The following is a 27,233-nucleotide window of genomic DNA, read 5'->3' on the forward strand; positions in this document are numbered from 1 at the left end:
TAAAAAGTACCTTTGATCAATTCAGAAAATGTTCTGGATTACGCATAAACTATTCCAAAAGCGAGATATTGCCCCTCGGTCCCCTCCCACCTCCGGCTTGGGCTCAAAAATCCATCTTCACGATAGCAAAGTCGCATATCGCCTACCTAGGTATCAATATAGGGAAACTCCCTTCCTCTCTTTACCATCTGAACTATCCCCCCCCCTCTTTGCCAAGATTACCCTGGAACTGGAAAACTGGATGGATCTGCCCCTCTCGCTCCTGGGAAGATGCCACTTGGTAAAAATGGTCAGTTTCGCACATCTGCTGTACCCCCTCCAAACGATACCTTTACTTATCAGACACAAGGATATCAAAACTTTGAATTCTACAATATCAAAATTTCTTTGGCGAAACAAAAGACCACGCATAGCATTTTCAAAACGTCATCTTCCCAGGACCGAAAGTGGTATTAGTCTTCCAAACCTTAGATTGTACAACCTAGCCTGTCTTTTGCGGGTGAGCCTGGATTGGATTACCCAAAAATCTCAATGTTCCAACTACCAGCTGGAATCTGCAATGGTCCATCCCTATTCCCTTACTGCCCTTCTTCACTGCAAATGGAAATCTCTACCAACACCGCACCAGCACAATCTCTTGTTGAGAGACATCGCTATTGCCTGGAGGGAGGTAAGGAAAAGTCTCTGACTCTCTCCATTTATTTCCAAATTCCTCCCGATACAAGGAAGCCCGAGTTTCTCTCCGGGTCTGGAACACCAGCCCTATGATGTGTGGCGCCAAAAGGGCCTCGATACCTTTTTCTCCCTGTGTGATCCTGAATCCGGTCGGGTAGCATCATTCAGTTACCTAGCCGCCAAATTTTCTCTCCCAGATGCTTCTGCTTTCCACTATGGTCAATGTGTTAGCTTTCTTCAAAAAACCTGCAGGAACGAATCCACAAGATTCACATCCTCGTTCCTTGAGACACTCATACAAAAGGACACCTGCAAAATCTCCGACATATATAAACCTCTACTATTGAAAACAACCCCCTCTCTGGCTTCATCCTCAGTGTTAAATTGGCAAAAGACTTTCCAGAAGAAGACATAGTGGACAAGATCCTGCAAGGCCTCAACTCTGTATACAACCTGGTTCCCAATGAATCTTGGAGGGAAACCCAGCTGAAAATCGCTCACCGTGCCCATATTCCCTTTCTCCCAACTTCCAAACAATGTTCAGCCTCAACCTCACTCTCATTATGCCCACTGTGCCATCAACCCAAGCCTTCTCTCACACACCGTTACTGGACTTGCACTTTTATCTCTGCTTTTTGGGACCAAATCCTGGCATTTATATTCCAGATTACATTGCTAAAGCTCCCCAAGGACCCGCTCCTCCTTATCTTCGGGCACTGGGACCCCACACTGCTTCCTTCGTCCACCGTTCCCAGTCCACCGGGTAAAGACTGGGCCTTGATCTGCCTCCTGCTAGCGGGAAGGGCCATACTAGCCAACTGGACCTCTACATCCATACCCTCCATCTCCCAGGTTAAAAGAGATCTCCTGCAGCTTCTTTTTCAGGACAAACTCAACGCCAATCTGGCCCACCAGAAAGCCTCACAACGCTTCCACAACAGATGGGACCCTTTTTTTGTGGCGCAGCTCACTCCTCATGAACGAGCACACCTTGATAAACTTTCCTTTGTCTACAATGATTCTTGTCGAGCATGACCCTTTCTACTACTGGATGCCTACCTTCAATAGAACAAAAGCATTGCCCCCCCCCCTCTTCCTCCCCCCCTTTCTTAGCCTTCCTTTTGATTTGTAACATACCTTGTTCTCCTTATGAGGTTAGTTCAGTGCCTTATTGTTAGCAGATCCATCCAGACATGGCCTCCTCATGTTTTCTCAGTTTTGCTAGGGAGAGGGTTACTCTCCGCTCTCAATTTAAAATATTTGTGCCTATACAACATTGCGTGACCCAACTCGATGTTTTATCTGACTTGTACATTGTACATTATACAAAAAACCCTTGTACCTGCTGATTATGTCACTGTGTAATGCACTTTTTTCAATAAAATTTTATTCAAAAAAATAAAATAAAAATTATTTTGTAGGTGTAATATGGTGGGCCCAGAGGGGGATTGAAGTGAATGAACTCTGGTTAAAAAAGAAAAAAAAATCTATTCAAATATTTATTCTTAAAGTACCAATTTGTCAGGGCTGGGCGCAGTCCTTCCTTCTCAGCGCTGCTCAGCTGTCTGTTAATTGACAAAGTCCCTACCTTCCACAGTGACTCACCTGGTCTTCATTTCCTACTCGTCAGCTAAAGCTGCTGGTTATATCAACATCTTGGATCAGATCTTCAGTGCCTTTGCCTTGGTCAACCTATCTGGACTCTCTCTGCTGTGGTTTCTTGTGAAAGACTTTTGCTTGGCTGACTTCCCTTCTGGATCCGGTTCATGTTTGCTGCACCCGACTTCGCTGATCTCTGGACTCTGGTTTCTCTGGCTTGTTCTGACTACCTGTCCTGCTTACTGAACTCTGGCTAAGTTTACTCTGTTTATAATGTAAAGCGCTGCGCAAACTGTTGGCGCTATATAAATCCTGAATAGTAATAATAATACCATTTTATTAAATAGTGTGATTTTTGCTGCACTTCTGTCTGTCTAATTTATGGTTCCTGACACTATTCTTCTTAGCCTCCTCCAAAATCTCTAAAATCTTTTTTATCTTTGCTGCAGTGATCCGACTTCCTGTTAGGAAGAGAGTTTCCGGAGCTCATGGAGGACATTACAAGGATGTAGAACACACAGTAAGAAATGATTTAATAAACAATAGAATATGGATTCTTTTTTAAGAATAAGGCTATCGTTTAGTGTCACTTTAAGTACAGTATTTATATGATCCAGCTATGCCTGTCTCCTTTGAATACTTAGAAAAACACCCTTGAGTTGAATAACTGTCATGTTTAAGGTCATCTCACTATTCAACACGCTGTTCAGGCTCAACTGGATTTTCAACCTTTAAATATACAGATTTCTGTACTTGAGAGACAGGTGCAGGCGTCAGTTACTCTTTTATTTTATTTTATTTTTTATCCAAACTTTTTTTTTTATTGACAAGGAGAAATAGAAAAAGTGGCCATATGTTTGCAAGTATAAAGGATATACATGACAACCAATATCACAAGCATTGTACATAAGGTAGATAATGAGATACAGACCGTCACAACATATACGTAGCAAATACAAAAAAAAAAAATGATAAAGAAATAAAAACATTAAAAAGGTAGAACAAAAAAAAAACAGCCCGAGTTTATTATATGGGGACAATTGCTCAGGACAGCCTATTTTGTCTACTCTCGAAATAAAACATTTTGAAATTCCCAAACTCAGGCCTAAACCATTATACAGTGGTGTGAAAAAGTGTTTGCCCCCTTCCTCATTTCCTGTTCCTTTGCATGTTTGTCACACTTAAGTGTTTCGGAACATCAAACCAATTTAAACAATAGTCAAGGACAACACAAGTAAACACAAAATGCAATTTGTAAATGAAGGTGTTTATTATTAAAGGTGAAAAAAAATCCAAACCATCATGGCCCTGTGTGAAAAAGTGATTGCCCCCTAAACCTAATAACTGGTTGGGCCAACCTTTAGCAGCAACAACTGCAACCAAGCGTTTGCGATAACGTGCAATGAGGCTTTTACAGCGTCCTGGAGGAATTTTGGCCCACTCATCTTTGCAGAATTGTCCTAATTCAGTTACATTAGAGGGTTTTCGAGCATGAACAGCCTTTTTAAGGTCATACCACAACATCTCAATAGGATTCAGGTCAGGACTTTGGCTAGGCCACTCCAAAGTCTTCATTTTGTTTTTCTTCAGCCATTCGGTGGTGGACTTGCTGGTGTGTTTAGGATCATTGTCCTGCTGCAGAACCCAAGTTCGTTTCAGCTTGAGTACACGAACAGATGGTCGGACATTCTCCTTCAGGATCTCTTGGTAGACAGCAGAATACATAGTTCCTTTTATCACGGCAAGTCTTCCAGGTCCTGAAGCAGCAAAACAGCCCCAGACCATCACACTACCACCACCATATTTTACTGTTGGTATAATGTTCTTTTTATGAAATGCAGTGTTCCTTCTACGCCAGATATACTTGGACACACACCTTCCAAAGAGTTCCACTTTTGTCTCATCGGTCCACAGAATGTTGTCCCAAAAGTCTTGGGGATCATCAAGATGTGTTGTGGAGAAATTGAGACGAGCTTTGATGTTCTTTTTGCTCAGCAGTGGTTTTCTCCTTGGAACTCTGCCATGCAGGCCATTTTTGCCCAGTCTTTTCCTGATGGTGGAGGCATGAACGCTGACCTTAACTGAGGCAAGTGAGGCCTGCAGTTCCTTGGACGTTGTTGTGGGGTCTTTTGTGACCTCTTGGATGAGTCGTCGCTGTGCTCTTGGGGTAATTTTGGGCGGCCGGCCACTCCTGGGAAGGTTCACCACTGTTCCATGTCTTCACCATTTGTGGATAATGGCTCTCACTGTGGTTCGCTGGATTCCCAAAGCTTTGGAAATGGCTTTATAACCCTTTCCAGACTGATAGATCTCAATTACTTTCTTTCTCAATTGTTCCTGAATTTCTTTGGGTCTCGGCATGATGTGTAGCTTTTAAGGATCTTCTGGTGGACCTTACTGTGTCAAGCAGCTCCTATTTAAGTGATGCCTTGATTGTGAACAGGTGTGGCAATAATCAGGCCTGGGTGTGGCTAGAGAAATTGAACTCAGGTGTGAACAACCACAGTTATAGTATGTTTTAACAAGGGGGGCAATCACTTTTTCACACAGGGCCATGATGGTTTGGATTTTTTTTCACCTTTAATAATAAACACCTTCATTTACAAATTGCATTTTGTGTTTACTTGTGTTGTCCTTGACTATTGTTTAAATTGGTTTGATGTTCCGAAACACTTAAGTGTGACAAACATGCAAAGGAACAGGAAATGAGGAAGGGGGCAAACACTTTTTCACACCACTGTAAGTCTGCTGTGTACACACAACTGGAAATTTGGCCAGCAAAAGACCGATGAGAGCTTTTGGTCGGAAAATTTGATTGTGTGTATGCTCCATCTGACTTTTGCTGGCTGAATTTTGGCCAGCAAAAGATTGAGAGCACGTTCTCAATTTTTTGGTTGGAAAAAATTCCTATCCGAAAATGCGTTCGTATGTATGCAATTCCGTCACACAAAAACTCACGCATGCTCAGATTCAGCTACGAGACGGATGCTATTGGCTACTGGCTATTGAACTTCCTTTTTCTAGTCCCTTCGTATGTGTTGTACGTCACCGTATTCTTGACGGTCCCAATTTGGTGTGACCATGTGTGTGCAAGACAGCTTGAGTGAAATCTCGTCAGAATTTCTGTCGGGAAAACCATCAGAGCTTTTTCCATCCAAAATTCCGATCATGTGTACACGGCATTAGTGGGTTCAAAATTGTAATAACCTATCCATCACAGTTGTGGTTGGGCAAGACTTGGGTTGTCAAGCCAATGCTGCCAAATGAGATTATTTTTTTTTACTGCTTTTCTATGACGATAAGCTAATTGATCTCAGGAGGAAAAGGAAGTTAACATAGGCGATCCATTGTGATTTAGTAGGCACAGTGGTAGCTAACCAAAATCGGGTGATCAGCTTTCTAGCCAGGTACATTAACGTAGTCACCAGAGGCATTGCTAGGTCTGCAAAAGATCTGAGGCTAGAGCCCATAGCAGCGGCCACAGACCTTTTTGCAAGCCTGGGGGGGCATGCTGGTGGTAATCAATTTTATTGCGGACAATGGCTGGTGTTGCCACTTCAATGATTATGGCACCATGGCTGATATGGTGTTAGGGTGATTGAAAAGCATTGTTTCTATTGTTACATTCTAATATAATCTAATATATAATGAAGTGGCTCAACTCACCATAATGCTGAATCAGTGGGAGCCCTGGGTGTATCACTTGCCACATCTTCTGCCACCAGATGCAGCATGTCACTTGCCACCGTCGCCTGTCACCAGATGCAACATGTTACTTGCCACCATTGCGTGTCACCAGACGCAGCTTATTACTTGCTACCATCACCTGTCACTAGATGTGGATTGTCACTTGTCATGTCGCCTGCCACCAGATGAGGATTGTCACATGGCACCAGATGTGGATTGTCACTTGCCACATCACCTTCCACCATTTGCAGATTGCCACGTCACCTGTCACCATTTGCAGATTGTCAATTGCCACATCACCTATCACCAGATGTGGGTTGTCATTTGCCACATCGCCTGGCACCAGATGTGCATTGTCTCTTCCCAACTGATGTGGATTGCCACTTGCCATGCCAGCCAGTGCCGCCAAATGTTCATTGTCGCTGCATTGGTGGCAGGTTGGAAGCACTGGTCCATTTAGTGAGGGCAGGAGAGCGGTGATGCAGGGCGGGCAGTGAGGGATGATGTAATCTCTCTGCTCCCTGCGGCACCTCACTCCTACATTGAAGAGGCCCTCGCTGTGAGGGTGGGAGAGCGGGGATGTGGAGCAGGCGGAGAGAGAGGATGCCATCTCTGCTCATCTGCCCGCTCGCTTCTCTCCTCACACCAGCCTCTCTCATGCAGCTGCCCTCCGCAGCCCGCTGGTTAGGCAGGGATCCTGCGGCAAGAGACTCAGAGCTATGGGCCTTAGATTTGGGGCTATAGCGCCAATAGCCACCCCCTAATGATGCCACTGCTAGTCACCATAGTGTAAATACCTTTTGGATACATTTCTGCATCAATTGCGCCTAACAAGCACACCAAACGATCATGAGGTATAGGTGTTTGGGCTAGGTCAGAGATAGCTTTCACAACCTCTGGCAAATAGCAGGTAAGCTTCGGGCAGCGCCATATTATGTATATGAAGTTCCCTCTGACCACAGAGCATTTTGGACATAAAGGAGAGTCTCGTCAGCCCCAATCGAATAGTTTATCAGTACGATAAGCTCTATATAGGATAAATAATTGTGAGAGTTTATGTGCAGATGACATAGACACGGCATTGATGACCATCCATATATATCAGTGACCCATCATTGCTGCTCCAAAATACCAGATGTTCTTTATGTCTTCCATTGTTTTAGCAATGGTCTGTGTTGTTGTACCCTTGTTGTACCCTGTCCAAAACTCCAGCATTGCAGGTCCAAGTCAGGCAATACATCCAACAATGTAATAATGAATACAGAGCTGCAAAATGATGTATCTTTTATATCTGCCTGGAGTTCATCCTGAAAAGTCTGTATTACAAATGGCCAACAATGCAATCCCTTTGTGCTAAATACTTTTTATAGAAAGGTGGGCACCAGACCACTGATCCAGTCTGCAAACCCCAAAATCATCAATTGTGTGTCATCAGAGACCATTGAGCTAATATAAAGAATAGACACCTTGCCAAAGAAGCTCACAAAGTGGGCCATGCCGACATAAAGTAACAAAGTCAAAACTGTATTTTACTCAGTGCCACTGGAATTTTTATCTTTAAGAAACATACTCAACAGTTTACTCATGTTAGCTTTGCGGACAAGTGCAGAAAGAAATTAGCCTGGTGGAGCAATCTGTTTGCAACTACATAAACTGACAGTGTGGTCTAGTTTTACTGTGAATGCCACCGCCATTTTCCTTCAGAGTGAAAAAGTAAATAATTTTTCAACATTTTGCTTGTGGGCAATTAAAAAAATGGTGTTAGTCTAATGCTTCATTCACACCAATGTGTTTTTCCATGCTTTTTGCAGAAGTGCAGGGCATTATTTTTAACATGGGTTCCTATGAACATTTTTTTATAAAAATGCATTTTGTGCCTCTGCATTTTTGGAAAGGGTCAGGGACTTATTTAAATGCAAAACGGTGCTTTTTTGTTCCAATAGACTTCAATGGAGAAGCTGCAGAAAAGCATGGAGTGTGTTCTTACTGCGATTTTGCCATGATTAGTATTTAGCATTTTTTATTTTTGTCCAACAACAAAGTTCCCCCCAAAAAAGCTTAAAAAACGCAAATCACGCCAAAATCTTGGTAAAAAAATGCAAAAAGGACTGCAGAAATGCACAAAAAAAAATGGCTCCATTCACACATGATGACGGGTGGAATCACTGTGACACCACATTACAATCCTACCCCGTGATCCTGCCCTGCGATTTCAAATGGCTGCAAAACACAGGACGCATTTTCGATGCCATCACTTCTAATGGCATCCCAATTGTGCTGTGATTTTGCCATGATTGTCACGTGGTAAATCGTGCTGCAATCGCAAAGTGCAGCACTTGCCGATCAAAGAGGAACATGAGCTTCATTTGGGAGACAGCATCGCGTATTGCGATTTGCCACGATTGAAGCCCCATTAAGGCTTCAATCGCCACGATTCCGCCCACAATTCCAAATTGTGGCGGAATCTGTTTGGGATGCCATTAGTTGTTAATGGCATCCCAAATGCGGCTCGATTTTGCTGTGATTGTCGCACGACAAATTGTGGAAAAATTGCGCAAACAAAATCACGGGACACAAAATAAGATCCCACAATTTTGTTTGCTCGATTTTGCTGCAATTTTTTGCATGGCAAATATGGCAAAAATGCTCCGTGATTGGGATGCCATTAAGAAGTATTGGCATCACAAACGCGTTCCGCGTTTTTCTGCAATTTGGAGTTGCTGCAGGAATCAGAGGAATTCCACCCACGATTCAGCCCATGATTCCAAACGCCTAGATGATGTGAATGGAGCCTTACTGAGTGACAATTGTGGTAAAATTACGGCATGATTGGGTTTCCATTAGAAGTAATAACATTGCAAACGCGTCACGCATTTTGCAGCCATTTGAAATCACTGAAGGAATTGAGGCGATTCCACCCGTGATCATGTGTGAATGCAGCCTAAGAGAATGTTCATTTTTTTCTTAGGATAAATAATATCAAAAAGGGTCAGCTGTGCTGGCAGATGAAATATAAATGCAGAGCCATCTTAAAGAAAAACTGCAAAAGGAATTAATCTCTTAATTCATTAAACCAATGCTTTATAGAACATTTACATGGTTAAATATACTTGCTAAAAAAATAAGTAGGTATGAGTAGAAGTAGTTTTGGGTGGGCATCTTAAAGTGATACTAAACCCTTTAAACCCTTTAAAAATATATATATATAGATATTCAAATGTGTATTCTAAGCTCAAGAAATGGCCTTGTATTGCTCCCAGCCACCTCCGAATTCTTAATTTTTTATTTATTTTTTGCTACTTTGATCTGACTTCCTGTTATAAAGTTGTTACATTCATTCTCTATTGTCCTACTGTATGTAGGAACATAGCCGTCCACTCTTGCTTACTCCCAATATGAACTAGGGACTATGGGATGTGCATTGAGAAGTACATATGACCACAACTAGTATGCACTGCCCAAGAAGAGGTTTGGGAGCTCATGGAGGACATTACAAGGAGGCAGAAAAATACAGTACAATTTCATGAAAAATAGATTACAGAGCCATTAGGTAGTGGATGTTTATGGATTATTTGTGGAGAATAATATATTGTTAGTGTCACTTTAATTTACTTTAACTAATTCAATTGAAAATGCCCTAGATTCCTTTCCATTTCTTGAGAATTAATTTCTGTTCTGTTATATATTTGCTTCTTTATGTATTTTTCCAGTTATTTTTTTGTTTTATCACCTATTATATCACAGCTAAAGCTAGTGCAGGTTCCTGTTGGTGTAATTTTTGTGCATCTTCACATATCTATTAAACAGTTAACGTCCAAGAGTATTTTTTTTTGTGAGTGATGATTTTTTATTTTTTTGTCTGAAGACAAATATGTGGTTATTGATTGCACTAATGGAGCTACGGTAGACTTCTGGTACATCATGCTTCCTGTCATGTGTGTTTCAAAATGACTGTTTAGCATAGGGTTTTGACTGCAGGCGATAAAATACAAATATCTTATATCCATGTGCAGTCCTTTAATGGAGGTGCAATATGAAAGCTAAAGAAATAGAACCAAAAAAAATGAAGATCCCGTTCATACTTCAGTGTTATGGTAATCTGTGCATTACAGCGCATATTACAAGTGCCGTGGTGCCATTTAATTTGAATAGCAAGCCAAAGCACTAAGGCAACATACGTAGTGCATTAAAAGGGCCAGGTATGATTTTTAGCATGTTAGGGTGCTTTGAGAGCCTATTCATTTCAAAGGGCTGCCTTGATACAACGAATGTGTACTTGCAACATTACATACTATAGCCTTGAAAAAACAAATGTGACATTATTGCAGTAGAATGTGCTTAGTTTTTCATATAAAACTATAAAGAATTAAGTATATCTTAACCCAAAACCAAAATACATTTCTGCAATTACAGGCAGATACCTGTTGATCCTATTAACACTCCAGCAGCACTGTAACTTCCTGAAATCTCAAACTACAAAGTCAGACAATGGCTTCTCTGGCTGTTAGCAACTAAGGCTGGAAAGAGATGCCTCATTTTTTTCGATCAGCCAGCGAGTTGATCTAAAAGAAAAAACAGATTCGTCCATCAACACATTAGTGATGTCCAGTTCATGAACGAATCGTTCTTTTGAACCGGTTCTTTTTAGTGAACTGGATGAATCGATTCCTTTCAGTGAACTGATTCGTTTGAAACAGTTCACTCTGCACTCAGTACATAGCAGAGCAGCAGAGCTGGCAGTGGTAATATGATCCTAGAGTGAGAGAGCTCCGCCCCTCCCTGCAACCAATCAGCTGACTCAAAGCACAGTGACACTCAGGAACTGGATACAAACTTAAAACAAGAGCCAGGAGTACACAGTACACCGAGTTAAAGAATCGTACTTGTTACCGAGTTAACGAGTGAAAGAATCATATCAGTTTTTAGAACACAGTACACTAAAAGAACCATGAGTCACCACCAGTAGAGAACACTACACTAAATCAATGATCAGCTAGCAGTAGTACACTTACAGACTGCTTTATAGACAGAGAGGACAGAGTCAGGATAAGAAGATATCCTCATTCAGATTAATTATTTAACCCTTTAATATTTAGTTGGCTTATGCTAAAGAAGATATTCATGTTAAGAAGGACAGGAATGCCTTCTGGGACATGTGTCTAATTTAGTAGCTATATAACTGAATGAGAGAGCTGTCTAATTTTTATAACACAAAAATACATTTTATCCTGCTTTGGTAATATTTTTCTGCGTTCTGGTCCTGAGATTTCTATGCCCCCTGGATCCTTAGATTATTATTTATTTTAATTCCTCCAACCATGACCATTTTTAAATAGTGGTATAAAAAATAACACAGACAAAATAGGAAAAAAATCAACAGTTTTTAATAGAACAATATAAAACTATTTGAAAGTACTGGATAATTACGATAAAAAAAAAAACATTTATTCACATGCAGATATCAGGGTTGGTGGGGATGGTTTTAGTTTTTATTTTATAAATTTTTTCACTTAACAAGCCCCTATGTGATCGTTTGTTGAAGTGACAGGTTCTCTTTATTGCATATGGGGTCTGGTATATGATTATATGAGTATAGGATTGTGCTCAGTAACCTGGGTAGCAGGTGTTCTGTCAGATCAAGCGATCTATAGGAGCAGCCAATATTGCGACTTTTGGTGATGCCCAAACAGTCGTGTAAATGAAAAGCGTGTTTTTGTGTGTGTTTTCTGCATTCTGATGGGCCAACTTCAAAGGTAAGATTGCTAGCTATCAGATTTGTCCGTAGTCTTTACAGTGCATAATGAGGCTCCTTTTACACTTGTGTGACTTATCATGCAACTTGGGACTACAAAGTCGCATGACAAGTCGTACCCCAAGATTTCCAATGAGTACCGTTCATATCTGTGGGTCTTCCAGTCACAGCGACTTCAAAGTAGTTACTGCACTACTTTGGTACGATTTTGATGCGACTTGAGGCAGAGACCTCAAGATTACATAAGTATTCCTTCAAGTCACATCAAAATCGCATCAAAGTCACGGTAAAAATCGTGGCAAAAATTGCATGACTTTCAAGTAGCACAAGTGTGAAAGGAGCCTAACGATTGGATTTTACTACCGTGGACACTTCGCCTGCACGCGGAAGTAAAATACAATCATTTTTCCTGTGAATGGGCTGTAAAGAGAACGGAAAAATATGTCTAGCAATGTTAACTGTGTAGTTAGCCCATCATATGCACAAAAATCCGCTTTTCATTTTCACAGCTTTATGTGTCACCAAAATTGATGACGCGGCTGATCTGACAGAATAATAGGATTGTGCTACTAGCAAGGAACTAAATGCAAATAAACCTCCCAGGACCTGCCAGCCTTCTGAGAAGAATCATTCTTTTGATTCTAATCATTTAAGAAGGCTGAGTCAGAGCTTCGGTTCACTTGCTTGTCAGTAGACTCAGCAAGTGAACCGAAGAACCGAAGAATCGGTTCATTGAATCGGTTCATTTCACTGAGTAGTTCGAAATGAACCGATTCAGTTAAAAGATCCGGACTTCCCATCACTACAACACATGGGAGGCAGATGGAAGAATTTCCCCCGCTATGCCATTGTATTCTGACAGTGGGGATCCTCTGCTGTCAAAATACACTGATCAGCAGCTGCAGCAGGCTGATTGATAACATTTTCAAACAGTACCGTTTGACAGAAGTCGATTGTTGGATCAACTTTTGTTGAGCGGGAACTGCCATAGAGGGAACAAAATTCTGCCGATTCCTGAGTACACGGAGCTCCATAGAGACACTTGTAGCAGATCATTGTAAACACAATACTTCTGTTTACACATGAAGTGAAATGACATCACATATGACATTGTGCCACTTCCTGCTAATGCAAAAGGAAGCCATTGCATGCCTCTCTAGCATAAATTATATCTATATCATAATTATTACATTTAAAATAAGGTCACAGATTTATCATGACTTTCCTACAATGAACCCACATGATCTGGATGACATGTGCGCTTGCTGAATAAGAGTCAAATGCTTATGTATGAGATTGCAATGTCATTTGCATTGCTAGCAGTTGCAAGCCAGTTAAATAATTGCAGTTGTGCTTATTTTTGACCTTACCAAAATGGCTTGATCATATCTAAATCTTATGCCAACAGTTTATGCAACCGATTATTTTTAATCAATGTAGTGCTGAAAAAAGAATAACGCTAGCCTAAAGTAAAATGTAAACCTTTACTTTAAAACTAAAAGGTCTGAATACCTTTGTAACAAGGGCCCCAACCCCTAGAGGCCTAATGGTGACCTCCAGAGTCAGGGAGAGCTGACATCCTTCTTCGTAGAGTGGGTTACTAGGCATAATGGGTGTAATGCAAGATAGAATGATTGAGCCCCAAACCTGACATAACCCCCTTTGCCCTGTCTATGTATACCCCACCTTTTTAATGAAGTGCCCATCAAATGCAGCCTCTCCAGTGCCAATCAAATGCAGCCTCACCAGTGCCCACCAAATTCAGCCTCACCAGCGCCCACCAAATGCAGCCTCACCAGCGCCCACCAAATGCAGCCTCACCAGTGCCCATCAATGAATGTTTGCTTGCTTCCATTAATTTGGGAGTCGAGACACAGTCCTCCTCCGCCGCTGCACCTCTGACACTATGTGCGAAAAGGAGCGGTGGCTGTCTGCTGATTCTGAGACTTAATTGCTTGTTGAAGAGAGTAGGAACCCCAGTGGCCGGGCACCCTAGGCAGCAGTGCGCCCTAGGCCGCTGCCTTGATAGCCTAGTGGTAGCACCTGCCCTGCACATACCAGACTTGGTATCCCCGTTGTGTAGGACTTGGCCTCCATCTCAGAGCCTCCCGCTGTAGCTTTTCTCACCAAGCTCCCAGTCTTCTCCCCAGACCTTCAGATACCAGCCGCCTGCTGAATCCCTTGAGATCTTCCACAGCTAACCCTCTGTACACTCCAAGCACCATCCATGCTACCTGCTGGGTCCCTGGCTTGGCTCTTAGCTAACCCGCTGAATCCTCCTTAAGTGTCACCCATGCTCACCCGCTGGGTCCCTGACTTGAACCCTGAAGCTTTCCCAACTTGTTCAACATCGCCTGTTAGTGAAAAAGGCTTCTCTGGTACTTCAGACTTCACAAACCCGGCCTCTGGTAACAGGAGTAGTTGTCCCTTGGCAACAGTGTTCTCTTTATCTCTGACCTCTGGTTCTCACTTGCCTCTGGTAATAGGAGTGGTCATCCCATGTGGCAGCACACGGTTCAAAATCTGGTTGATCCTCTGCAATGATCAGGCTCCCCTCGGGCTGAGCCTCTACACACGTGGATAGGCCTCAAGCTTAGGCCTAACCTTCAGCTGCTGCGTCACATACAGCCCCCAGGCCTCAGCCTGGGGCTAAAGAGGAACACTGATCACCTGAATCATTCCCCTTAAATAGACTCTCCCAGCATGCTTAGCCACAAATATGATTGGCTGAGAAATTATGTCTATTTACAACCTGAACTCGCAGTGCCACCTATTGACAGAAGAGAAATGTACTGTCATGAACAGGTGTGACCAGAACCATGTGATCTGCGACAGAGGACACCAAAACATATGTAAAGTGAATAATAATAATGTTTATTTAAGATAAGTGATATAAATAAGTAAACACCCCAAATACAAATAGTGCTCTACCAACCAACAGAAAGCCACAGACAACAGATAATTATATACAGCCAAAGGGAAGTACCGAAATCAAACACTTTAGCCAGCCAGCGTCATACACAGAAGATCAGCAGATAACAAAGGGCAGTTCTAGAATCACAAATGTTAGGCAGGCCAGAGTCATACACAGAGGATCAGCAGATAAACAAGAGCAGGACCGGAGAGGGAGATGGTATCAGGCTACAAGGGAACAAGAACAGGGGAGGGACAGGATCAGGATGGGATCGGGTACAGGCTCAGGTTCAGGTTAGGTTTAGGATACAGGTTGCCGGTATGGATCAGGGCACAAGGAAGATACCAGGGCAAGCAGGTGAATGCTTGCCAGGTATTTATATGCACACCTGCAATAGCCTCAGGTGACACCTGATTGCAGAAGGTACTGTCTGCTCCACACTGCCAGGATCCATCCGCTAGTGGATGCCAGTACTGTGGCCCAAAGATGACATGACACCAGCAAAACTGCCAGGACACACCTGCTGCTGGACCTCAGCACTGCACGCCAAATGATAGAATTTACCAGCGGATGATGGAACCTTTCCTGACAGCACCCCCCCCCCCCCCCAAAGGAGTGACTTCCTGGTGCTCCAACTACCGGTAGTTGTAAATGTCTATAGTCTATGGCATCAAGCAGAACAAGGGATGGAGGTACGTCAGGCTGGGAAACAGGCACTTCAGGCTGGGCATCAGCCACGGCATCAAGCACTTCAGGCTGGGCATCAGACACAGTGAACTGGCAGCGGGCACATCAGGGCAGACAGCAGGCACATCAGGATAGACCACGGGCTCCGGGTCATCGAGCTGGGCAGCAGGCTCCAGGTCATCAAGCTGGGTGGCAGGCTCTGGGTAATCAAACTGGGCGGCAGGCTCCGGGTTATCAAGCTTGGCGGCCGACTTTGGGGCATCAAGCTGGGCGGCAGGCTCTGAGTCATCAAGTTGGGCGGCAGGCTCTGGGTCATCAAGCTGGGCGGCAGGCTCCGGGTCATCAAGCTGGGTGGCAGGCTCTGGGTCATCAGGCTGGGCGGCAGGCTCCGGGACATCAAACTGGAAGGCAGGCACGAGACATCAAACTGGAAGGCAGGCACCGAGACATCAGACTGGAAGGCAGGCACCAAGACATCAGACTGGAAGGCAGGCACCGAGACATCAGACTGGAAGGCAGGCACCGAGACATCAGACTGGAAGGCAGGCACCGAGACATCAGAATGGAATGTAGGCACCGAGACATCAGGCTGAAAGGCAGGCATCGAGACATCAGACTGAAGCATGGATACAGGAACATCAGACTGGGGCACAGGAACTTCAAGCTGGATAGCAGGCAGAGATTTGGCAGGATCAAGTGGGTCGTCAGGTTCGGGATCAACTGGCATGAAGGCAGACTGGATCAGGATGGGATTGGGTACAGGCTCAGGTACAGGCTCAGGTACAGGTTCAGGGTTCAGGATACAGGTCGCAGGTACAAATCAGGGCAAGGAAGATACCAGGGCAAGCATGTGATTGTATTTATATGCACACCTGCAATAGCCTCAAATGACACCTGATCGCAGGAGGTGCTTTCTGCTCCACACAGCCGGGATCAATCCGCTGCTAGACGCCAGTAATGCAGCCCAAATATGACATAATACCAGCAAGGGAAAGCACCTGCAGCATTTTTCTTCCTCCAAACAGAGTCAAGCCAAAGAGCTTAATTTCGGTTTCATCTGACCACAGCACTTTCTCCCATTCCTTCTCTAAATCATTTAGATGTTCATTGGCAAACTTCAGACAGGCCTGTACATGTGCGCTCTTGAGGAAAGGGACCCTGTGGACATTGTGGGTGCTGCAGGATTTCAATCCATGGCAGCGTATTGTGTTACCAATGGTTTGTTTGGTGACTTTGGTCCCAACTGCCTTGAGATCATTCACAAGCCTCTCCTGTGTAGTTGTGGGCTGATCCCTCACTTTTCTCATGATCATCCTTACCCCATGAGGAGAAATCCTGCATGGAGCTCGATCGTGATTGATGGTTATTTTGTATTTCTTACATTTGCAAATAACCCTTCTTAAACTGACAGGCACATGATTTATCCAGTCTGTGGGAGCCAGAATTATTGTTGGTTGGTAGAAGATCAATTACTTCTTTTACTCACTGAACTGCAACTAACATTTTTATCATGTGTTTTTTCTGTATTTTTGGTTGATATTCTGTCACTATCATTTAACCGGTTCCCGACCGGCGCACGCCGATGTACGTCGGCAGAATGGCACAGGCAGGCATATTGGCATAGAGGTACGTCCAATCTTTATTGCCGCCCTGCCATCACGAGCGTGCCGGTCTGGACCCCCGTGAGTCCGGTCGCGGGTCCCGCGGACTCGATTGCCGCGGGCATACCGGCGATCGTCTCACGGGGCAGTTGAACGGAGAAATGCCGTTGTAAACAGCATTTCCCCATTCTGCCTAGCAACTAGTGATGCTGATCTCTGCTCCATGTGATTAGAGCAGAGATCAGTGTTCACTAAATGAAAGCCCAGCCCCCCACAGTTAGTAACACACCCCTAGGAACACTTAACCCCTACACTGCCACCCACTGGTTAACCCCTTTACTGCATGTGTCATTTACACAGGAATCATTGCATTTATATAGCAGTGATTGCTGTATAAATGACAATGGTCCCAAAAATGGGTAAAAAATGTCCGATGTGTCCGCCATAATGTCGCAGTCACAATAAAAATCGCTGATCGCCGCCATTACTAGTAAAAAAAAAATTATTAATAAAAATGGCATAAAACTATCCCCTATTTTGTAAACGCTCTAACTTTTGCGCAAACTAATCAATACTCGCTTATTGCGATTTTTTTACCAAAAATATGTAGAAGAATACGTATCGACCTAAACTGAGGGAAAAAAATGTTTTTTTATATATTTTTAGGGGATATTTATTATAACAAAAAGTTAAAAATAATGTGTTTTTTTCAAAATTGTCGCTCTATTTTTGTTTATAGCGCAAAAAATAAAAACCGCAGGGGTGATCAAATACCACCAAAAGAAATCTCTATTTGAGAAAAAAAGGACGCCACTTTTGTTTGGGAGCCACGTCGCACGACCGCGCAATTGTCAGTTAAAGCGACGCAGTGCCGAATCGCAAAAAGTTGTCTGGTCTTTGACCACCAAAATGGTCCGTTGCTGAAGTGGTTAAAATACAGCTATGATAACCCTTTGATGCTTTGTAAGTGGGTGAACTTACAAAATCTGCAGGGGATCAAATAATTATTTTTGCCATTTTGTAGATGTGTTGACTGCATTTGTTTTCTTTTTTTAGTCTTTTTGCCCTTATTTGTCACCTGGTGATCTGTCCAGTAACCACTCAGGATGAAGGAGCAACAAAGACACCTTTGGACAGCAGCATTGTTAGTCGGGTGAGTGCTAGATGTACTAGCAGATTAAAGTAACGTAAACAAATTTAAACCAAACTTTAGCTAACACTTTTTAAGCAGTTACAGCAAAGGTTTTTCGATTTTGGATACCTGTTTTACATAGATTAAAAAAAGTTAAAGGAGAAGTACAGCCAAAGCCTGTTTGGCTGTACTTCCTTGTGGATCAAAAAGTGCAGCTCGTTTTGCTCTCCTGTGACCCGTTTTCAGCAGACAGCGGGAAAGATTGTGACCATATGGTCGGTGATACGCCCACATGCCTGGACTGGCACCTGGCTCAGCCTCTCAGCCGGCCACTCCCGCCCCCTCCACAGCCCATCGCTCCAGTAAGCGTGGAGGGAGCACAGAGCAGACAGCGCTGACTGAGTCACCAGCTCTCTGCTCAGGGAGCACTGAGAATCAAGGGATCAGCTGTGTTTGATCGCTCGGTTTTCAGTCTTAGAGCCAGCAGGGGACAGATGCAGCATCGGAAAGTGTGATTCTTAAAAAAATTCTAAAAAAAAAATTCCCATACTTCTCTTTTAATCATTGTAAGCACACCGGTCAGTGGTAAGAGGTCTTAAACCTCTAACTGATACATCCAGAGGGCAGCTTGTTCTGTTGAAAAACAACAGGCTTTCTGGCCAGATCACCAGGTGAGAGTAAATGAAAGCCTAAAAATGAATATGAATGCAGCCATCACATCTAAGAATGGGTAAGGTGCAGTATAATCAATGTTCGCGTTTAGGTTTAATACTGCTTCAATGAATATCATTTCTTATTCTTGTTCAGATTGCTCTTTTTTCAGATTTGACAACATGTTCAGTTATTGGCACATTTCCGAAATGTCACTATTACCTGACATGAACCATCCTGAGTCAATATCGTTGTCTGCTGAGAATGTTGATTTTGTGTTACAAGTTAGACATTTTATAATGCTGAGGTAATGCTATTTTATTTGAAAAGCTGCTGCAAAGATGGTTTCCCAATCAGTTTGTATATTTTATGACACAACAATAGAGATTAGTTGGTATTTTGATCAGCTGCCACTTACCAGGATCTCTGAGCTGCAGGTACTTTCAGGTAAATTTACAAGAGTGGTGAACAGCTCTCCTTGACCCGTGCAGATAAGAGGTACACCTCCTTTTTACCCAACCTGCTGCCCCATCGTTACACCCCACACCTGTTCCCCATCCTCTTACCTATAAGAAAGAGAAGCACGGATTATGAATGCAATGATATAAGGAGTGCTGGACATGACAGTGTGGATGAGGGACACAGAGGGTTAAGCTTTATGGGTGGAGTTCAGGAAAAGGTTTGCAGGAAACAAGTTCAGTGTAGGGGAGGGGTCACATAAAAGGGAGAGGTGTGGCTTTAAGGAATCATTCGGAGCCCAGTGTGACACAGAGGAGGCAGTTTTTTCGCTGCTCCTCTGCTATGGCGGACCTCGAGGGACTCTTCGCGCGGCTGCGACGGGCGGCGGAGGTGCACGGTGCGGACTGGCTGCGGGAACGTGTGGGTGACCTGACGGACGGCGATGTGGACGGCGGCGGGACAGGTGAGGTTCCACTGCGCGCGCGGAGGTCTCGGCCTCCGGCGCGTTTTTCTCCTGGGCCTACTCCTCGGCCGCCTCGTGACTCCCGGAGCCCGGGGGTGGACCGATCGGTCCCCCCGGCAAAACGACAGGTTATCGGCTCCCCCCGGTCCGGGCGGTCGTTACGCCGCCGAACGGAGGGGGGCGGGGCTTCACGGCCGCATGCAAATGGCGCCGGGACCGCACGGGGCCCGGTGGAGGTGGGGGGGAGTGTGGATGGCTCTGGGTCGGCAGGCCAAGGGGGGGGGGTGCACGTGGCGGGGGATCTGCGGCAGGCTGGGTCTGGGGCCAGCATCCGCGCGGTGGGGGGGAGGGGGGCGCTCCGGGGGGGTCGCGTGCCGGAGGGGGGGGAGGGTGGGTCGCAGAAGGCTGCCAAGGTGCCTGGCAGGGCTGGTTTTAGACGCCGGCATGCCGGGGGCGGCGGGGGGAGGAGGACATTGCCTGCAGTCCCGGATCGCAGGGACCGGATGGACCGCGCGGAGCACAGGGGGATTGCCGCGTCCCCGGTGCGCGTTGGAGAGGTCGGTTCGGAGAGCGAGCTGTCCCAGGAGGAGGAGGGGTCCTTTTCTACACCCGGACCGGTACCGGTCGCCGAGGCCCCTGGGGGCCCGGGTAAGTTGCGGGAGTCTACATTGCTGGCGGATGCCTTGCGGGATCTGATGGGGGTGGCGCAGGGGGGTGCGGTGCCCACGGGATCCCGGGATGTAGTGGGGGGGGTTGCGGCAGGTTCAGCGCAAGGGGCGGGGCCTGTGGCCCCGGGGGGGCCGTCAGGTCAGTTGCAGGAGCTGTTGGGGGGGCTGCAGGCCCTGGTTGGTAAGTTTGCTGGGGGCTCCGGGTCGCCTCAGGTGGCCCCCTGGATGGGTACTGTGGGGGGGGCCGGGGGGGCGGAGGTCATTCCTGCGCGGGATGCACCGCCTGCCGCGGTGTCGGGGAGCACGGATGCGGGGGCTGTGGGCCCGGGGGTCCCCCCGGTGCCCGCGGACCCGGGGGCGCGGTCTGACCTGGTTAGGATCGCGGATGCTGCCCGGTGCGAAGTCTATGTTTGTTTCGAAGGCCCATTGGGGGCGCATTTGAAGCAGGAGGTGCGGGACAAGATCGGCAAGGGTGAGTATGTGGAGATTTTCTCCTTGCTCCCCCTCGAGAAATTTAATTTGGACAGGGTTAAGCCGGACAGTTCCAAGAAGGACGACGAGGAAAAACGTAGGTATCGGCTGATCCCGCGCACATTTGCAAATTGGCTTCAGGCGTTCGCTATATTGGCTAGCGTGATAGGGGAAAAGAACCCCGAGCATTGCTCGGCGTTATTTTGTTACCTGGACGCGATTGGGGAGGCTCACCGAGTGTATGGAGGGCTGGCTTGGCTGCGCTATGATGAGCAGTTTCGTCAGCGTAAGGCAGTGCGGGCTGACCTGCGGTGGGATCACAAGGACATAAGCCTCTGGATGAGGCTTATGTCTGCTCCGCGGGCCCCCACTCCGTTTCTTCAGGGGGGGGCCGGGAGTGCGTCTTCCTCGGGACTGCCGGCCGGAAAGAAGTGGGGGGTGTGCTGGCCCTTTAATGAAGGGGCTTGTAAATTCGGAGGCGCGTGCCGCTTCAAGCATGAGTGCTCCGGGTGCGGCGGCACCCACCCCCTGTCTCGCTGTTTCAAAAAAGGTCAGCGTGCCAGTGCCGCCGGTCACAAAAGGGATGACGCCGGTGAACCTGGGAAGGATGCTTCCTTTCCTAAATAGGTATCCGGATGGTGCGGCGGCGCGTGGGTTAATTCTGGGTTTTCGGGACGGTTTTAGGATTCCCTGTTCTTTGGGAGGGGTGCCGCCGTTGGCCAGGAATTTGCGATCGGCTTTAGATCACCCGGGGGTTGTGGATGAAAAATTGGGTAAAGAGGTGGCGCTGGGCCGGATGGGTGGCCCTTTCGAAGTGCAGCCGTGGGGGGACCTGGTGGTCTCCCCGTTGGGTGTAGTTCCTAAGAAGGAGCCGGGGAAGTTTCGCTTGATTCATCACCTGTCTTTTCCGAAAGGGGGGTCGGTCAATGATTTCATTGACCCGGAGGCGTGTACGGTTTCCTACACTTCTTTTGACGCGGCGGTACGGTGGGTCAGGCGGTATGGTCGTGGGGCTCTCATGGCCAAGGCGGATGTGGAATCGGCGTTTCGCCTTCTGCCGGTCCACCCGGACAGCTTCCGGCTGTTGGGATGCCATTGGCGGGGCAAGTTTTATGTGGACTTGTGCCTGCCCATGGGTTGTTCCATTTCATGCGCCTACTTTGAAGCTTTTAGTTCATTCTTGGAATGGGTGGTGAGAGATGTTTCGGGCCTGGAGTCGGTCATCCACTATTTGGATGATTTTCTGTGCGTGGGCCCGCCTGCCTCCAGTGTGTGTGCGATTCTTCTGTCCACGTTGCAGCACATTGCGGGCAGGTTCGGGGTGCCGTTGGCGGGGGATAAGACGGAGGGCCCGGTGACGGAATTGAGTTTTCTGGGAATCGTGATTGATTCTGTGGCAATGGAGTGTCGATTGCCAGAGAATAAATTACGGGATCTGCAGGCGGAGTTGGCAGGCATGCAGGGCCGGCCGAAGGTTCAGCTTCGGGCCCTGCAGTCCCTGTTGGGCAAGCTGAATTTCGCTTGCCGGATCATCCCTATGGGCCGTGTGTTCTGCCGACGGCTGTCGGGGGCCACTGCCGGGGTAACCGCCCCTACCCACTTCGTGCGTTTGCGAAGGGAACACCGGGAGGACCTGCGGGCTTGGCATGAATTTTTGGAGTCGTATAATGGGCGGGCTATGTGGATGTCGGGGCCAGTGAGCAACTTCGATGTGGAGTTGGTTACTGACGCGGCTGGCTCAACGGGTTATGGGGCATTTTTCCGGGGTCGGTGGAGTGCGGAACCTTGGCCACGCTCATGGGAGGTTGCGGGGTTGTTGGGCAATTTGGTTTTGCTAGAATTGTTCCCGATAGTGGTGGCATTGGAGTTATGGGGGGCGGAGTTTCGTAATTTGAAGTTGCGCATCAATTGCGATAACATGGGGGTGGTCCAGGTCCTCAATCGGATGACTGCTTCTTCCCCCCCGGTCATCCGGCTGCTGCGACACCTGGTCTTTCGATGTTTGCGGCTCAATGTTTACGTTTATGCTGTGCACATACCTGGGGTGGAGAATTCTTTGGCTGACTCGCTCTCTCGTTTTCAGTGGGACAAGTTCCGGCAGCTGGCGCCGGGAGCGGAGGAGTCGGGGGCGCCATGCCCCGGGTGGATGTGGGAACTTCCCTTGGAATCGCCGCAGGTTGGTTAAAAAGGTCGTTGAGTGAGGCTACATGGTCCGCTTACTCTAGAGTGTGGGCGGAATGGTGGGCGTTCCTGCGGGAGGTTGGAGTGGCTGGTCGGGGCTCCGACCGGCGCTGGGTGGTATTGTACTGGGTTGCCCGGAACATTGAGACGGGCCTGTCTCCCGCATCTATTGAGCGGAAGCTGGCGGGGTTGGCCTTTTTGTTCAAACTGTGGGGGGAGCCGGACGGGACGAAGGATTTTTGGGTGAGGCAAACGTTGAAGGGGTACAGGAGGGATTGGAAGGGTAGGGATGCGCGCCGGCCGGTGTCATTTGACAATCTGGTGGCAATTTGTTCTCGGCTGGTGGACGTTTGCTCGTCTGCTTACGAGACCGTCCTGTTTACGGCAGCGTTTTCGCTGGCGTTTTATGGGGCTTTTAGGATTGGGGAGTTGGTGTGTCGCTCAAAACGGGTGGCTGGGGGTCTGTTGGATCAGGACGTGCAGGTGGTTGCGGATCGGGTGAGTATACGGTTGCGTAGGTCTAAGACTGATCAACGGGGCAAGGGAGTGGCGATTACGCTGCTCGCCCTGCCGGGCTCGGTAGTGTGCCCGGTGGCGGCGGTACGGGCTTTCCGGGCGGTGCGGCCTGGGAGGGCGGGCCCCTTTTTGGTGCACGAGGAGGGCTCTTTTCTATCCCGTTTTCAGTTTGTGTCGGTCTTTCGGCAATGCCTGAGGGCGGTGGGTTTGGATGAGCGGGACTACGCGTCCCACTCTTTTCGGATTGGGGCGGCCACGGAGGCGGCTCGATGTGGGCTGGAGGAGGCGGTGGTTCGCCGGATTGGTAGATGGGAGTCCCGGAGGTTCCGGTCCTATGTCCGGCCGCAGTTGCTACTGGGGTAAGGATGGTGCGGCTGGGGGTTGTTTGCTGTGGGATTTATGGGGGGGAGGACTGTGCTTGTAACATTCCTTTGGTTGTTGTGTTATTTCTCTTGTTTTCATTCCAGATGGAGGTTCTCAACGCCTCGTTTGGATCCTGGGGCATTCGTACGTCTGCTGGGGGGCCAGGAGAGGTGATTCTCTACCAGCAGGCAGGCAATTAGGTATCCCCAGGGAGGTAGCTAGGGTGATGTGGTTGGGTTTCCCGGGCATGAGGTGGGAGCGTGTCATGAGGGAGGTGGAGCGTTTCGCTTTGAGGGATAGGCCCCCGGATGTGCTGGTCGTTCATGCGGGGGGCAATGACCTGGGAGTTCGAAAAGTGAAGGACATTTTGGCGGATATCAAGGCTGATGTGTTGCGCATGCGAGTCCTTTTCCCGGGCACCATTTTGGTGTGGTCAGACATTGTGGCCAGAACGGTGTGGCGGGGGGCCAGGTCTTTAGCCAGCCTTGAGAAAACCAGGATTAGGGTTAATAAGGTTGTTGGGCGGTTTGTAGTGCAGAACGGGGGCATTGTGGTAAGACACAGGGAATTGGAGGTGAATGTAGGGCTTTATCTTAGGCGGGATGGCGTTCATCTATCGGATGTGGGGATTGACCTCTGGTCCTTTGGCTTACAGGAGGGCATACAGAAAGCTCTTCGGGTGTGGGGCGGCCCTCAAGGTTGAGGGGGTCACCCTTTCGGGCTGTGGCGGTGTGTTTTCTGGTGGTTTCTGACGGTAGACAGGTACTCAGAAGGGATCTGAGGGTGTGGGGGGCTCATCTAACGATCGGCCCCTCTGGGTATTCCTGAACGTTGGAGGGAATACGGTTATGTTCACTGGCGGAAGTTGTCTCCGACCGGTCACAGGTGGAGGCCTTTGGGAAGTTGGTCAGGTGTACCGCAGTGATTGGGTATTGGCTTAAGTGTGGTCACCGTCAGAGATCACCAGAATGGGCAGTTAATGTTAATTTAAATGTGGTTTAATGTTAATAAAGTTATTTATATTTATATATTTATATATATATTTATATATTTATATATTTTCATATTTACAAGTTATTGGAGTAATTTTGAGTTATGTTTAATAAAGGCTGTTGTGGCCAGTTTACTCCAACCTATGGTGTGGTCTCGTTTCTAATAGATAAGGAATAGTATAAGGGGAACATTCAGACTACACTAGTCAAGAGAAGCACGGATTATGAATGCAATGATATAAGGAGTGCTGGACATGACAGTGTGGATGAGGGACACAGAGGGTTAAGCTTTATGGGTGGAGTTCAGGAAAAGGTTTGCAGGAAACAAGTTCAGTGTAGGGGAGGGGTCACATAAAAGGGAGAGGTGTGGCTTTAAGGAATCATTCGGAGCCCAGTGTGACACAGAGGAGGCAGTTTTTCCCACCCTCCCGCCCTATTGTTATGTGTTTGTTTTGTGGTGTTTTGTTGCTGGTCTTTTTCTTCTTTTGCAGGTTTCATCGGTTGTCACGGCAGCTGAAAGTTTTTCGTGTTGGCGGTGTGTTTTCTGGTGGTTTCTGACGGTAGACAGGTACTCAGAAGGGATCTGAGGGTGTGGGGGGCTCATCTAACGATCGGCCCCTCTGGGTATTCCTGAACGTTGGAGGGAATACGGTTATGTTCACTGGCGGAAGTTGTCTCCGACCGGTCACAGGTGGAGGCCTTTGGGAAGTTGGTCAGGTGTACCGCAGTGATTGGGTATTGGCTTAAGTGTGGTCACCGTCAGAGATCACCAGAATGGGCAGTTAATGTTAATTTAAATGTGGTTTAATGTTAATAAAGTTATTTATATTTATATATTTATATATATATTTATATATTTATATATTTTCATATTTACAAGTTATTGGAGTAATTTTGAGTTATGTTTAATAAAGGCTGTTGTGGCCAGTTTACTCCAACCTATGGTGTGGTCTCGTTTCTAATAGATAAGGAATAGTATAAGGGGAACATTCAGACTACACTAGTCATGAGACCACACTTTTATTTTGGGGTATAACCGGCCACAGCAGCCTTTTATTTACAAAATATAAAAACATGTATCAAACTTCAACCATAAATAACAAACTTCAGAAATATCAGTTTTTACCCGGTGGTCTTGTACGGCACTTCCCCAAATGAATGCTGCACTTTTACACTGCGGGCTGGCTAATGTACTAGGCCTCCGGCTGTGATAACTTCAGCCCGGAGACAACTCACTACTCGCAGTCAGGGCCATCTTTAATATTGATTGGACCCTGGGCAAAACTTTTCTTGGGGGCCCCCTCCCCATGCAGTTTCGCTCTCCACCTACTCTGAGACATACAATAAATAGCAGCTAGACTCTAAATCAGATTACTGAATCAGATCAGCCAGCTATTGCGATTGGTTGATAGAGGTTGCAGTGTATCATTACTGCTCATTGACTGGTTGCTAGAGGTTACAGAACACATTACAGCTCACTGGTTAGTTGCTAGAGGTTACAGTTATGATTTCTGCTTGTTGATTGGTTGCTAGAGATTACTGTGGATATGACCTCAGGAGGGCATGATATACATATCAATGCCGCCACCTGCCTCTATTTACATATGAATGCTGGTAATTTACATGTAAACATAGGGTCTGCAGGTGAGTCATCTGTACACAACAATAGGGCAGAGCTGGGCAGCATTAGTAGCAGCACTTCACACTGATATTGAGACACAGCATGGGACTAAAACCTCAAGGGGCAAAGGAATTTAAACCAGGATAATTGGCAAGTAAGAGGCCGCTGCTTTGGACCCCACAACAATGACAGGGCCCTTTTGCCCTGCCTTAAAAATGGCCCTGCCCGCAGTGTCCACCTTCCCATCCTCCGCTAACGCATGTTAGCTGTAACCAAGGGAGCCCATGTCCCTAATGAGTCTCCCACACTTCCATCTCCTGGGTCCGTTACCCCCATACAAGACCACCACCACCGCCTCACTGAAAGATGCCATGACGAATCCTCCAGCCCACCTAAAAGGCACGAAAATTAGCATGAGACAGAACACCAACAAGACTCAGGGAGGGTGGGGCAGGAAATTCCTCTCCTTCTCTCCTCACCGAATGCCGCCTGTAACTCCTCCTCTTCCTTTTTTTTTTTTTTCACAATAAAGTTTATTAAACAAATTGCAAATGTACAATCATTGGAAAATGAAATGTTTACACTAATTAAACCCTATTAATGAACTGCCTCCTCTTCCTTAACTAAGTTAAAGCCTCCTCCCCTCCAGTTCTTTTTCGAACCACCCCCCTTTACACCTCCCTCCTCACTAACTTAACCCCTGCTGTACCCTTTCCTCACTGTCATGCATGCCCTTTCCCTACTTTCCGCTTCACTCCTCTTGTTCCCGGGCCTCTCTTTCTACCATACTATACGTTTAGC

At 46.7% G+C, this 27,233-nt stretch overlaps 1 long non-coding RNA gene across 4 annotated transcripts in view; it reads left to right on the plus strand.

Annotated features, from left to right (window-relative positions):
- Window positions 1–27,233, plus strand: part of LOC143963619 (uncharacterized) — a 463,825-nt gene that overhangs the window by 99,965 nt on the left and 336,627 nt on the right. For all 4 annotated transcript variants that reach the window (XR_013271009.1, XR_013271011.1, XR_013271010.1 and 1 more), the window contains exon 2: window positions 2,724–2,794. This is a non-coding gene — a long non-coding RNA (uncharacterized LOC143963619). The remainder of the gene's footprint in view (window positions 1–2,723; window positions 2,795–27,233) is intronic.

Source organism: Lithobates pipiens, unplaced genomic scaffold (genome assembly GCF_037356315.1).
Source record: "Lithobates pipiens isolate NorthernLeopardFrog02 unplaced genomic scaffold, aLitPip1_a1.2 Scaffold_8, whole genome shotgun sequence".
Taxonomy (NCBI): Eukaryota; Metazoa; Chordata; class Amphibia; order Anura; family Ranidae; genus Lithobates; species Lithobates pipiens.